The sequence below is a fragment of the Uranotaenia lowii genome, chromosome 3 (assembly GCF_029784155.1).
Source record: "Uranotaenia lowii strain MFRU-FL chromosome 3, ASM2978415v1, whole genome shotgun sequence".
Taxonomy (NCBI): Eukaryota; Metazoa; Arthropoda; class Insecta; order Diptera; family Culicidae; genus Uranotaenia; species Uranotaenia lowii.
The window spans coordinates 237,655,421-237,667,749 of record NC_073693.1 but is presented as its reverse complement, the minus strand read 5'-3'; the positions used below and the strand labels follow the sequence as shown (position 1 = coordinate 237,667,749).

Here is a 12,329-nt window from a genome sequence, read left to right as displayed (position 1 = left end):
TGACACGTTGTAGATTGGATAAAATGGTTCGCTATCTTTGAAACAAAGTTGTGACAAGCTACGATCTACAATTCACTCATACATTATGATGGGTTTAGAAGTTGCTGAAGCTCTATAGAAAGCATTTAGTGTATTTTATTGGCAATTTTGGAAGGCTCGTCCATCGAAAAGTGCACATTTTCGCAACACCCCCTTGTTTGTGATTATTTTTTATGATAAGCGGAACCATTTCCATTTGAAATTAGCGCGGAAATCGGTGGAACTAGTAGAGATTTGAATGATTGAAAATACACATTTTATGTTAATATTACCTATTTTACTTATAGAAAAAACGTTAAAACATTTAATTTATTGTTAAAGTGTTGCAGTTTTCTTTTATAAATTTTGTTTTATTAAAAGACATTGAAATTCGATTTTTCAAATCATTTAAACCCCAAAAAAATATGAATGGAACTCATATGTTAAATTTGGTAGAGCACTAAATAAGTATTTGAATAATAGAATTTTATCATTACAATATAACTGCTTCAACTGGTTCCAAGTAACTGCATCCAAGTAACCAATCTTACAAGCAATTCGCTTTTGTCTTTTCGTGGAGTCATAAGTTTTAATTGAATTTAAATTCCTTTTAATAAAACAAAATATATAAAAGAAAACTGCATCATTTTATTAATCAATTAAATGTTTAAACGTTTTTTTCTATAAGTAAAATAGGTAATTTTTACATAAAATGTGTATTTTCAATCATTCAAATCTCTACTAGTTCCACCGATTTCCGCGCTAATTTCAAATGGAAATGGTTTCGCTTATCATAAAAAATAATCACAAAAAAGGGGGTGTTGCGAAAATGTGCACTTTTCGATGGACGAGCCTTCCAAAATTGCCAATAAAATACACTAAATGCTTTCTATAGAGCTTCAGCAACTTCTAAACCCATCATAATGTATGAGTGAATTGTAGATCGTGGCTTGTTACAACTTTCTTTCAAAGACAGCGAACCATTTTATCCAATCTACAACGTGTCAGGTTCAAAAAACTGTTTTTTCAAGAGATTTTTTTTATTTTGACTGTAATTCCTGAGGGTGATGTGACAGGACTTTGACATATTCAACAAACTTAAGTATTTTGATCAGATAAACAACTTTGTCGAAGACATCAAAGCCCTAATTTGAAAAACAAAAAAGTTAGCATTTTTATCTAGCTATCGGTGGACCCCTTGGCAAAAATTTTGATACTAGAATATGCTCCTTGTAATACTGAACAATGATGCTGAAGACATCAAATGTCTATCTCTTCATCCCTGGGCGCTATTAATTTCGTACAGCTAGATTGATGTTCTGCACCACTGTGCAGTGGAAGCAGTCAACACAGCACTCGAGACCAGGCGGCTACAGGTGGGATGGTCAGTTTGTCAGATAACAATCTTCCAGCAGCCAGAAGTATGCTTTCGATGCATGGAGTACGGTCACAAGTCGTTTGACTGCAAGGGAATTAACAGACGAGGCTTATGCTGGGGTTCGGGGAATACGGTGCCTACCAAAACCAAATTCGATTATTGAAAAAAAAAAGAAATAATAAATTGAGAGGAGGTTTTGTGCCTACGGGATCAGAATTTCAGAAAGAATTACACTCCCGCGGGCTTTCCTTCATCTCTTTAAAAAAAAAAAAAAACACGCTAGTAGCGATACCAAGGGGTTGGAAGAAATCCAAATCAACCTAAACCAACAGCTTCTGCGACAGATAGCGATAAAAGAGAAGCTAGACCTAACGTTAGTAGTCAATGGGATCTTCTTCTGTAGCTGCTACGTTCCGCCAAGGTGGACCTTGGAGAAATTTAGTGCTACGATGGATAAGAGAGTCGAGGTGCTCACAGGTCGGAGCCTCGTTATTATCGCGAGAGATCTCAATGCGTGGGCCCAGGAATGGGGTAGTTCACTTACGAACGTCAGAGGACAGAGTCTTGAAGCACTCGCAAGGCTGAATGTGGACCTGAGGAACGTAGGTAATGCTAGGGCCTACCATAGAGAGGGACGTGAATCCGCTATAGATATCACATTTGCTAGTCCCAGATGGACAATTAATTAGAGGACTACGCTCATAGTGATCACTTTGCGATCCGCTATCGTGTGGGTAGAATTGCACCAGGGTTGCCAACATTTATTTTCAAAAATCAGGGAACTTGCGAAATAAAAATCAGGCAAAATCAGGCTACGTAAAAGTAACGGAAATTTCGCTCAAATTGATGACCTTTTTTTTTTTGGTCATCGCTCCACATTTTCCCTCCAATATGTGTTGTGAGCCTACTTAGTTGAATAATTCTGCTGCATCAAAGCAATCCCTTCAATTCTCTTTTTCAATAACAATTAACGGGAATCTTTCGATTGCTTTGATTCAGCCATATTTTCACTTTTTCACTTCAACTATGGTACCTACTCCAGTGCCTACCCATTTTTCATGACATTCGCAAAAATCAGGCAAAATCAGGCATATTTTCAAAAATCAGGGAAAATCGATGGCTTATCAGGTTGTCAGGCAGAGCCTCGAAAAATCAGGCAACGCCTGAAAAATCAGGCACATTGGCATCTCTGAATTGCACAGTCATACAGAGAAGAGGTAAAGGTAGGTAAACGACGCTGGAGGACAAAACAATTTGACAGGAATATCTTTGTCGAGGTATTGAAGTGGGAGCGAGAAACCTGCCCAACTTGTCGTCGGAGATCCTGACGAAAATTGTCACACGTGCTTGAGACACAACAATGCAATGGCGTGGAAAGTTAGTCTCAAAACCTACTTCTACTAGTTTATTGGTGGACTGAAGAAATCACGAATTTGCGTTCCAGCCGCCTTTGCGCTAGGCGAAACATGCAAAGAGCACGAACTCAAACGGAGAGATACGAGCGCAGGCCGCTTTTTAAAAATGCGAAAAACCTCTTCAAGGCAAGTAAAAAAGAATGTTTGAGGAAACTTTGACTCGATGCCAATGACCGATTATGGGGTGATTCCTACAGGACAGTCATGGTAAATAACAAAAACGGTGGCGCACCACCTGAAATGTGCCTCAACAAACTGAGGGAAATAACGAGAGAGCTGTACCCTCAACATAATGTCAATAGCTGGCCGTAAGTCCCGTACGACTGGGATACGAGCGAGGAGGAGTTAATATCGGCGAAAAAACTGCATGACATCGCAAAATCAGCTGAAAAAGGCTCCGGGTCCAGATGGTATCCCGAACATTGCAGTTAAGGCGGCGACTATGAAGTTTCCCAAAAAGTTCCTATTGTCACTGCTAATTTGTATTGAGGAAAGGATGTTTCCAGAAGTTTAGAAACGGCATTAGCTTGTTTTGCTGCCCAAATCAGGAAAGCTTTCCTTTATTTATTTACTATGTAAATAAATAAAGGAAAGATACTGGTGGTAAGCTATTTTCAGAACCGTAAGCCACAATATATGACAAGCGAGTCCTCTTGACACCAAAAAGTAGAAATTTTCAGAATGTAACATGTGACAATTATGCTTCCAACGGCAGTGCAATCTATCAGGTGTAATTTCCTAGCAATAACTAGAGGGTCAACCTGTAAAAAGGTCTTTCTTAAGGATAATCTCGTTAAGCTGTACTTACCAATAAACAACAAATAAATTTAGTAAAAAAAATAATACTTAAAACTAAAACTTACTTATGTTAGCGGTGCACTTGATTGCTGCATTGTTGCTATAGACTAACGCCAGACTTGGCAATTGATTCGGATCGGAATGAATTCCTCCCGCTATCCGTTGCTCCAGGGATGGAGTAATGCCATCACTTCCACAAGCTGAAACAAGGTAGAATAACATTGTTTATTAATCACTTTTATGAATTCAAAGGCAAAAATTACTTACTATATCGTTCGCATTCAACTTGAACCGGTCCGCTGTGACATCCAACAGTCAGCGCAAAACTACTCAACAAATTTGAGCTATTCTCGTTCACGTACCGGTAGAAAGAATTTCCTACCGTGCTATTCATCACTGCAAAGGATTTCGCCTTCGAGTAACCCAACTCGGCGCAAACCGAATTGGACAACTCCTGGGTCCAGCCATCTCCGCAAACCGGACTAAACTCCTGAGATTCTACCCGTACTTTCAGCGCTTCATCGTCAACGTTGAAACAGCCCACTCGTCAGACAAATCCGGACACTGAGCTTGTCCATCACACACATAATTACCGGGAACGCATCCTCCGGTGCTACACTGGAAGTTACCCATCGGACAATCGCACAGTCGCTCATCCTCGTCCCCTGCACAATCCGTCTTTCCATCACAGCGCCACGCTTCCGGTATACACTTTCGCTGACCAACGCAGAAATATTCATCGTTCGTACACGTATCCGGACAATTCGTTTCGTCAAATCCATTCGCACACTGATCCCGTCCATCGCACTTCCACAATGCCGGCAAACATGGTCCACCTCCTCCATTCGACGGATTACAGGAAATCTCGTCAAAATTGCACTGCCACTCGTTACAATCCACCTCATCACTTCCATCGTTACAGTGAGTAATACCATCGCACACGTGATGCCGAGCCAAACAGAAACCATCTCGACACTGGAAATGCCCTGGACATCCTAACCTCTCACAATCCCGCTCGTCCGAGTTATCCGAACAGTGCGACACCGAATCGCACCGTTCCGATCGCTGGATACAAGAAGAACCGTCCTTGATCGAGGTTCCATTGACGCACTCAAACTGCCCGACGGCACACTTCGTAAACATGGTGGTGCTGGTTTGCCCCGCAACATCGCTCATAGGTCCCGTTTCAGAATTTCTGGTCTGCTTTAACGACGTTCCATTCGATCGTTCTGATCTAATCAAATGAAACGTCGTTTCGTCTAAAAAATGACCGGTAGTCGTTTCGAAGGTGGATTCCTGGTTGTTTTGAGGCTGATACGTCGTTGGATCCGGTGGTGGTGTTTCTTTGAAGCGGTCTGCTTTCTTTTCTAGAGGGATAACTTTTAAATCGTTTTCCGAAATGTCGTTGTTTTCGTCTAGGTCTTGGTATGATTTCTCGAGAATGTCTTGCTTGGAGTTTGTCGTTGTTGATTCGGTCGTTAAGGTTACTTGCTTAGCGGTTGTAGTAGGCAATGGTTCTTTGACTTCAATCGTTGAGTTTTTGGTTTCTTCCGTCAGTTTTGCGTTATCTCCAGCCTCGGTTGTCGATGAAGCAGCTTTTTCTGCTGTGTGGGCAGTTGTCTCTTCAACTTCCTTGACTGTTGTTGCTTCAGCTACCACTTTGACTGGTTTGGATTCCTCTTCTTCGGTTTCCATTTTCAGTGTAGTAGACCGCTCCTCTTCCAGTTCAAGCTTAGCTGGCTGACTGGCTGAACTCGCTACAACACGCATTGTAGTTGCCTTCTCATCAACGTCCATTTCGGTCACAGGTTCGGTGGAGTGAATTACTATTTCCTTATTATCCGTTACAAGTTCAACATCCTTCTTGGGAGAGGTCAACTTTTCATTCGACTTCTCAGAGTTGTACAGCTCTTCAACTTCTTCCTTCGGAGAAACATGAACTTCTTCCATTACCATCGTAGCAGGCCTTTCCTCAACATGTTCCGTCGTGGTTGCTTCCTTCAGCTGAGCGCTGCTGCTTGTTTCGAGCTTCCCAAGCGTAGTTTCTTCAACGTCCTTCTCGGTACTGGTTAATGCCGCTGAGTCGTCGACGACGTTGGTGGTTTGTTCGACAACATTTCTCGAACTGGCCGCGGTAAACAGGTCTTCAACGGATTCTATCGTCGTTGGTTCGTAGGTACGGATCGTAGTCGCAACCAAGATTTTAGTAATTTCAGTATCCAGCTGTTTCTTGTAATCGTTTCGGCCACCGTCCTTTACGAGTGGTAAAACGTCTAGGAAATGTTGCTGCTGTGATTCGTTTTCGAAACCTTCCTGTCGATCGAGTCCTTCGTGCAGTAGGTTAACCAAGCTTGAATTGTTTTCAATTTCTGGCAAGAAAGGGGATTGGTCAACGTGCGTGAGTATGGATGGTGCCGTCTCTGCTTCCAGAATGGTTTCCGTCACGGCGTAGGTTCCTCGGTTTTTGGCGCTTGAGAATTCTATGTTCGGCAAGAACGGGGACATGTCTTCTTCGGGTTCCTTTGCCTGATCGAGCGATTCAGTTGAAGTGGAGAAGCTTGTTGATGAGCGCCATTGTTCCAGCATGATTGGGCTAGAGGTTGAGTAGGGTGATTCTGAGGTAGTTTCAGTTTCTTCGCTGTTCAACGCTCGTCCATCGAAGATGTTCATCTGTTCTTTGGGTGTTTTGGTGGTTTTAGCAGCTATCAGGTAGGTTCCAACGGAAGGTTGAGGAGTATCGTCAACAATGTTTTCCGTTACCGGGGCTGGTGTTTCCGAGAACGGTTTAACACTAGTCGTTGAGAATGACTCTGTGCTAACGTCAGTATGCAGTGTGGTCGAAGATGAGCCACCGTTGACGAAAACAGGGACCGTATGCTCTTCTTCGATGGCATTGGTAGAGCTGCTGTAGGTTGTGGACGAACCTTCAGTAGAAGATCGCAGCTTTCCTAGGTCCGCTTCGGTGGTTGAAGATTCACTTGTGTGTTCTTCAGGTAGGTTTTTAAATTGTTCAACTTCTGCCTTTGGATTTGGTTCGCTTGAAGGCTCTGGCTCAGAACTGGGCTCTGGTTCACTGGTAGGTTCTGGCTCCGGTGTTGTGCTGCTCGATTCTGCGAATCCTATCTTAGCAGATTGATTCGAAGAGGACTTGTCTGGTTCGTTGGAAGGTTCTGGTTCGCTAGATGGCTCCGGTTCACTCGTAGGCTCGGGTTCTGGTTCACTAGCTGGCGTTGGATCTTGCATGATTTTACCAAACTGATTCGATTCTGTGGTTGAAGTTGTGTCTTTGTGAGCTGTTGGTTCACTTGATGGTTCAGGTTCGCTGGCTGGTTCCGGTTCGCTCGTTGGTTCGGGTTCACTTGAAGGTTCTGGTGTTGGTTTCGTTGTTGGATGCTCTTTTAGCGATTCTGAATCCTTTGCCGGTTCGGGTTCGGCAGAAGGTTCACTAGCTGGCTCAGGTTCGGCAGAGGGTTCACTTGATGGCTCCGGTTCAGGAGAACTTGAAGGTTCAGGTTCAGGCTCGGCTGCGCTAGAAGGTTCAGGTTCAGCTGAGCTCGATGGCTCCGGTTCTGCTGAGCTGGATGGTTCAGGTTCACTCGATGGCTCAGGTTCACTCAATGGTTCAGGTTCGCTAGCAGGCTCGGGTTCACTGGTAGGTTCCGGTTTTGGTTCTGCTTCTGGTTCCGCTGAGCTAGATGGTTCAGGTTCAGCCGCGCTTGAGGGTTCCGGTTCCGCTGAGCTAGAAGGCTCCGGTTCAGGAGAACTGGATGGCTCCGGTTCACTAGCAGGTTCTGGCTCACTGGATGGTTCCGGTTTGCTAGATGATGAAAAATCACTGAAATCGTCTAGCTTGAAGAAATCATCATCTTCCTCAACCGATTTCGGTGCCGGCTCAGGAGCAGGCTGGGGTTGTAGAGCCGGAACAGGCCGATAGCATGATTTTCCATCATCATTGTTCAACAGCATTCCCGGTGGACAGACGCACATGAAATCACCCAGCCGAGCATTGAACTGGCAGTTGAATTCGCAACTAAAAATAAAAATTAAATAAACGATTTTGTACTGTTATCTAGGGCTCAATTTTAAATGAAAGTGATGTGAATATCTTCATGTAAAAAAAATGAAAGGAACTTCAAAAACTGAGGTCATTCAGAGAAAATTGTACTCCATAGGCATGTGTCAATCGTGTTGCTGTCAGTTGGATCAATTTGATTAGAGATGGCATCGAACAACAAGCGCTCCGCGAGTGCTTTGTTAACACGTTCGTCGCCACGGCACCCATATTCGGATGACGGGTACCGTCACATCAAAAAGCGTGTGACGCTCTCTTACTCAAGTTAGCCGCTCAGCTTCGCCACAAGTTTCAAATATGGGAATTCTCCCCCTTTGCTTTCTCTCTCTGAAAATTTCTTTGGCCCGGCTAGTAAAACTACCAAAATGAGCGTGGCGACGAACGTGTTAATACGCATGAAAGTCTAGGAGACAAAACTATAGGCCACACTCAGCACGATAACGTGCTCATGACCACTATTTATCGGATCCTGCTACACCGAAACGTCTTATAGAAGATCGCTAATGAGACATGGTCGTGATGAATGAGAAAACAGAATTTCTGAAAAGGCTGTAATGCTGCAAGGCTGGACAGCACGAGTGTGCGTGACACCACAATGGCCAAATATTTCGCACGCTCTCATTTCCACATTAACACGTCATGCAAACTCATATCATCCTTGAAGTCTAACAGCTTTTTAAGAGATTATTTTTTATACATCGTCATGCTCTTTAGTGAACGGCTACAACCGGTCTTGAGCATGACGTTCTGGGATATCAGGATCCGGTTAACAGTGCTCACGTGCACATTTTGTTTCCTATAGCGGTCCCTTGTAATCTTCTTTCCTTGATTTTTATACGTTTCGATGAAAAGTACAAGACTCTCGCGGAGTGCTTGTTGTCGTCATTATTGATCAATCTGATAGCGAACAAAAATGAGTGACCTCTTTCTGGAGAGTCCCAAGTGGAATTCTCTCGGTGAATTCTGTCAGCTAGTTTTCATCCAAGTAACCCAATGTACAAACAACTTACTTCATATCGGACGTTCCGGAGGCGCACATATCTGGCAGCCTGGCAACCCTGATCGTATTGGTGGGAACGATATAGGTGGCAAGATAGTTCCCATTGTCGGCAAGATAGTCGGTTAGCCTTTCCCGCAAGGTGTCCATCGTTAGCGATACTGTAGAATTGTCCCAACTAAGCCGATAGTCCACTACCACGGATCCCGGTCTGAAAACAAAATATCGATTAGAAGTGAAATGTTGAATAAGGTTTCAAGGTAGAAACTCACTTCAAACTCATGATCTTCACGTAGAACTTATCACGGGGTAGTGGCAGCTGAAGACTTTCCCTGATTTCCTCCTCTAGCTCTGCTACCAGAACCTGATACGCGGAGCTGTTACGATCACGGTAGTCATCCAAGAACTCCAAATTGGCTAGGGTGATCTGGCCTTCGATCGTATTCGGTACGTATACGATGTTTTCCTCGGTTGTCGGAGGTATTGGAGGCACCGTTGAGCTGGGAGGCGAGGGAGTTGATGGATATTGCGTGGAAGTAGATGTTGAGGCGTTTTGCTGTCGTGACGATCCTGCTCCGAAGACTCCGGCTGCTGCCACTGGATTTCCTTCGGCGAAATTGCGTGACTCTACCGGAGTTGGATTCTCGTTGAAGATCACTCCCGATCCTGCCAGTATACCGATGATTATAATAGCTAGTAGAACTCCCAGCCCGATAACCCAACATAGCCAGGGTTTCTTCTTTTTGTCTCGTTTATCCTTTGTCACGTACAATTTCTCTCCTCTAAAATTTCAAACAGAAGTCATTAGTCCTTCGAAAATGCTGTCTTCAACTAAATGTACAGTTTTGTACATAATATATACATATAGGCGGTGTAGAATTTAAAAGATCTAAAATATGTATGTACAAAGCACTGTTCACACAGCGACTGAGCGGCGATCTACTGAATTTGTGCACCATAGCGTTACACTTTCGAGATCTGGGACAGGATCTGGTGCATCCATACACAGCTCTCACAAATGATTACCACCAGGCCGTACCAATAAAAGCGTTAAACTTTGAACATGTATCGAGCATAACTTATTCCTTAATCCCACACCTCACCTTCTTACAACTGAAAGCGCAACTGTTGAACGTTACCTTTGAAAAGCACCTAAACTGGGAGAGGGATTGTTGTTATTCTTACGTTTATTGATAAAATTGTTGGCACAGGACTGCGCGATGGCCAGGTACACCTCAGAGATCTAAACATGGTTGGTTATTGGTGACATTAACATGTGGTTTTAAACTTTGCGGCAGTGAAAGACTCAATGGGTATATCGAATCTTTTGCCTCGTGACCTTTAACATGGAATTCGAACAATTAGTGCACATGTGTGGTTGTGAACCTTTACTTATGAAACAAGAACTGTTAAACACGGACCCACCGATACGCTATCGTATATAGGAGTACCTGATATCGGATGAGTTTGGTTATTGTGGTTTTTCCTTCTAGAAATGACACATTTATATGGGGGTGGTTAGCAACAACTGGAATGCATAACTTTAGTACTGATTTGATTCGGTAACGAGAAGAACCTTAAACAGAGAGTGAGAGATTGTAGGGGGGCTAGTACCTCGTGATTCTGGTCCACTGTTTAAAGTCCACGGTTCCTTGGGCCGGCTCGTTAACCGAGTGCCCGGTGTAGTCCACGCCACGGTCGTGCTGGTTGTACGCATGGCGTCGCGTCTTTTGAAACGAGACGCTAAATTTTCAAGGAACGAAAAACATCAACCGGAAACGGGTTATTTTTTTTGGGTTCAGCCCAAATGTCCGCCCACCCGGATGCGCCCAGGGATGATATTCGCGTTTGTTTTTTGGTGGTAGTACAGCGTTGTAAGAGTGTGGTGGTAGCAAAAATGGTTGGTTTTGGTTTTAAGTTGGTGACCGTGGTAGTAATCGAATGATGAAATGGTAATTCCGACAAATGCATTAGAAACGAAACGGGATTATTGATTACCATTAAATATAAAACTTAAATAAATAAAAATATCTGCTTCAACAATAAGATACTCTGCTTCAAATTTGTACGAAGTATGAAGTTGAGAAAGGATGACAAACCGATTGTTGAGTATTGACTAGTTGCCAGATACCTTATTGGTTCTTCATAATTCATTACAACCAAAATATGGATAGACTAACAGAAATGATTTTAGATTCATAAAAATGTTTTTTTTTTCTACGTTTTCATGTAGCTTACCGTTTTGCGAACGAACTCTCTAACGAAAAAAATAGAATGAATACCTACTGCAGTAAACCGTTTGCAGTTTTATTATAAATATTATGGGTTTTAGAAGAAGAAAAATATTTAAAGTAACTACGAGCGACAAAAACTTATGCTTTGTAAAGAAGCTGCAACTTGAAGTCCTCAAGCATTTGTAATAAGTACATCTAAAGGAAACTTTAACCAAATTTTTACAACAATCGGATTCCAATTGTTCAAGTTAGAGCTGGAAAATTGATTTATGAAGACTCGTTAAAACAAATCAAGGAAAATACCCATAAGAACGTGAGCGTCGTAGAGCGATCCTTAAGAGTTGACCAGTTAACTTCAAAATAAGCATTTGGCTCAGGAGCAATTTTAGCCCTCAAGGGCTGAAAGCGGAGAAAAACTCCTTTCTATGACCACCCTGATGAAGTCACTCTGAAAATACTACCAGTAAGCAACACAAATTGGCAAATCATTATACAGCCTTTGGATGGCCTCAAAATGGACATCAAGCAGCAGAAGCGTATTTGAGGAAAGTCGTCTGAAGTCAGTTTAACACGTTCGTCGCCATGGGACCCATATTCGGGTGACGGGTGTATTACCTGGGAGGCCCCGTCTCATCAAAAACGTGTGAAACTGTCTTACTCAAGTAAGCCGCTCATTTTAGCCTCACGTTGCAAAGCTGGTAGCTCTCCTTCTTTATTTTGTCGCTCCGAGAATTTTTTGGGCCTTTTGGCAAGTAAAACTGCCAAAAATGAGCGTAGCGACGAACGTGTTAAATCGGATATGATAGAAAGATTGATATGATTTTGCTCCATTGCAGATTTCAATTTAGAAAATCATCGTCATGTTTTTCTGATTTGAAAGATATTGATCATTGAAAGAACTGGAAAAAATTGTCGCTGGCAACGATTTCAAGGCTATGAGAGAAAAATCTTGCGCTCTCTTGAATTCTTCCTATAGGTACGAATAAGCTGTCGTATAACGTCCAATTGGTGTAGTTCTCGTCGCTTTAGAAAGAAACGAAATTTATTTGTGTATATTGTCTCGACTTTGGTAGGTAAATGCTGTTTTTTCAACTTTCATACGATTATTCTATAATGTATATGGAACGTTTATCGAAACAGCATTAGGATATAGCTACGAAAATATTTGCTGGGAAGAAGTTTTATAGAGAATAAAACTGATTTGAATTTTAAAAACTAGCCATTTGTCAAGAAAAACACCCAGATCTTCCATATTTTCAACTCCAGAAATTTTCCCAATATTTAGTGAACAATCGCCTGTAGAGTATGTCAGTTTGGCATCTTATGGCAAAGAAATTTTATACAGTGGACGTAAATGTCAACAGGTTTATGGTTGAAAAGCAGAAACTTTATGTTTATGACGAGTGAAAATGTAGAT

General features: G+C 42.5%; 1 pseudogene; it reads right to left on the bottom strand.

Moving 5' to 3' along the window:
* Positions 1-1,932: 1,932 nt before the first annotated feature.
* The window catches only part of LOC129753199 (uncharacterized), a 91,905-nt pseudogene continuing 81,508 nt past the window's right edge, over positions 1,933-12,329 (bottom strand).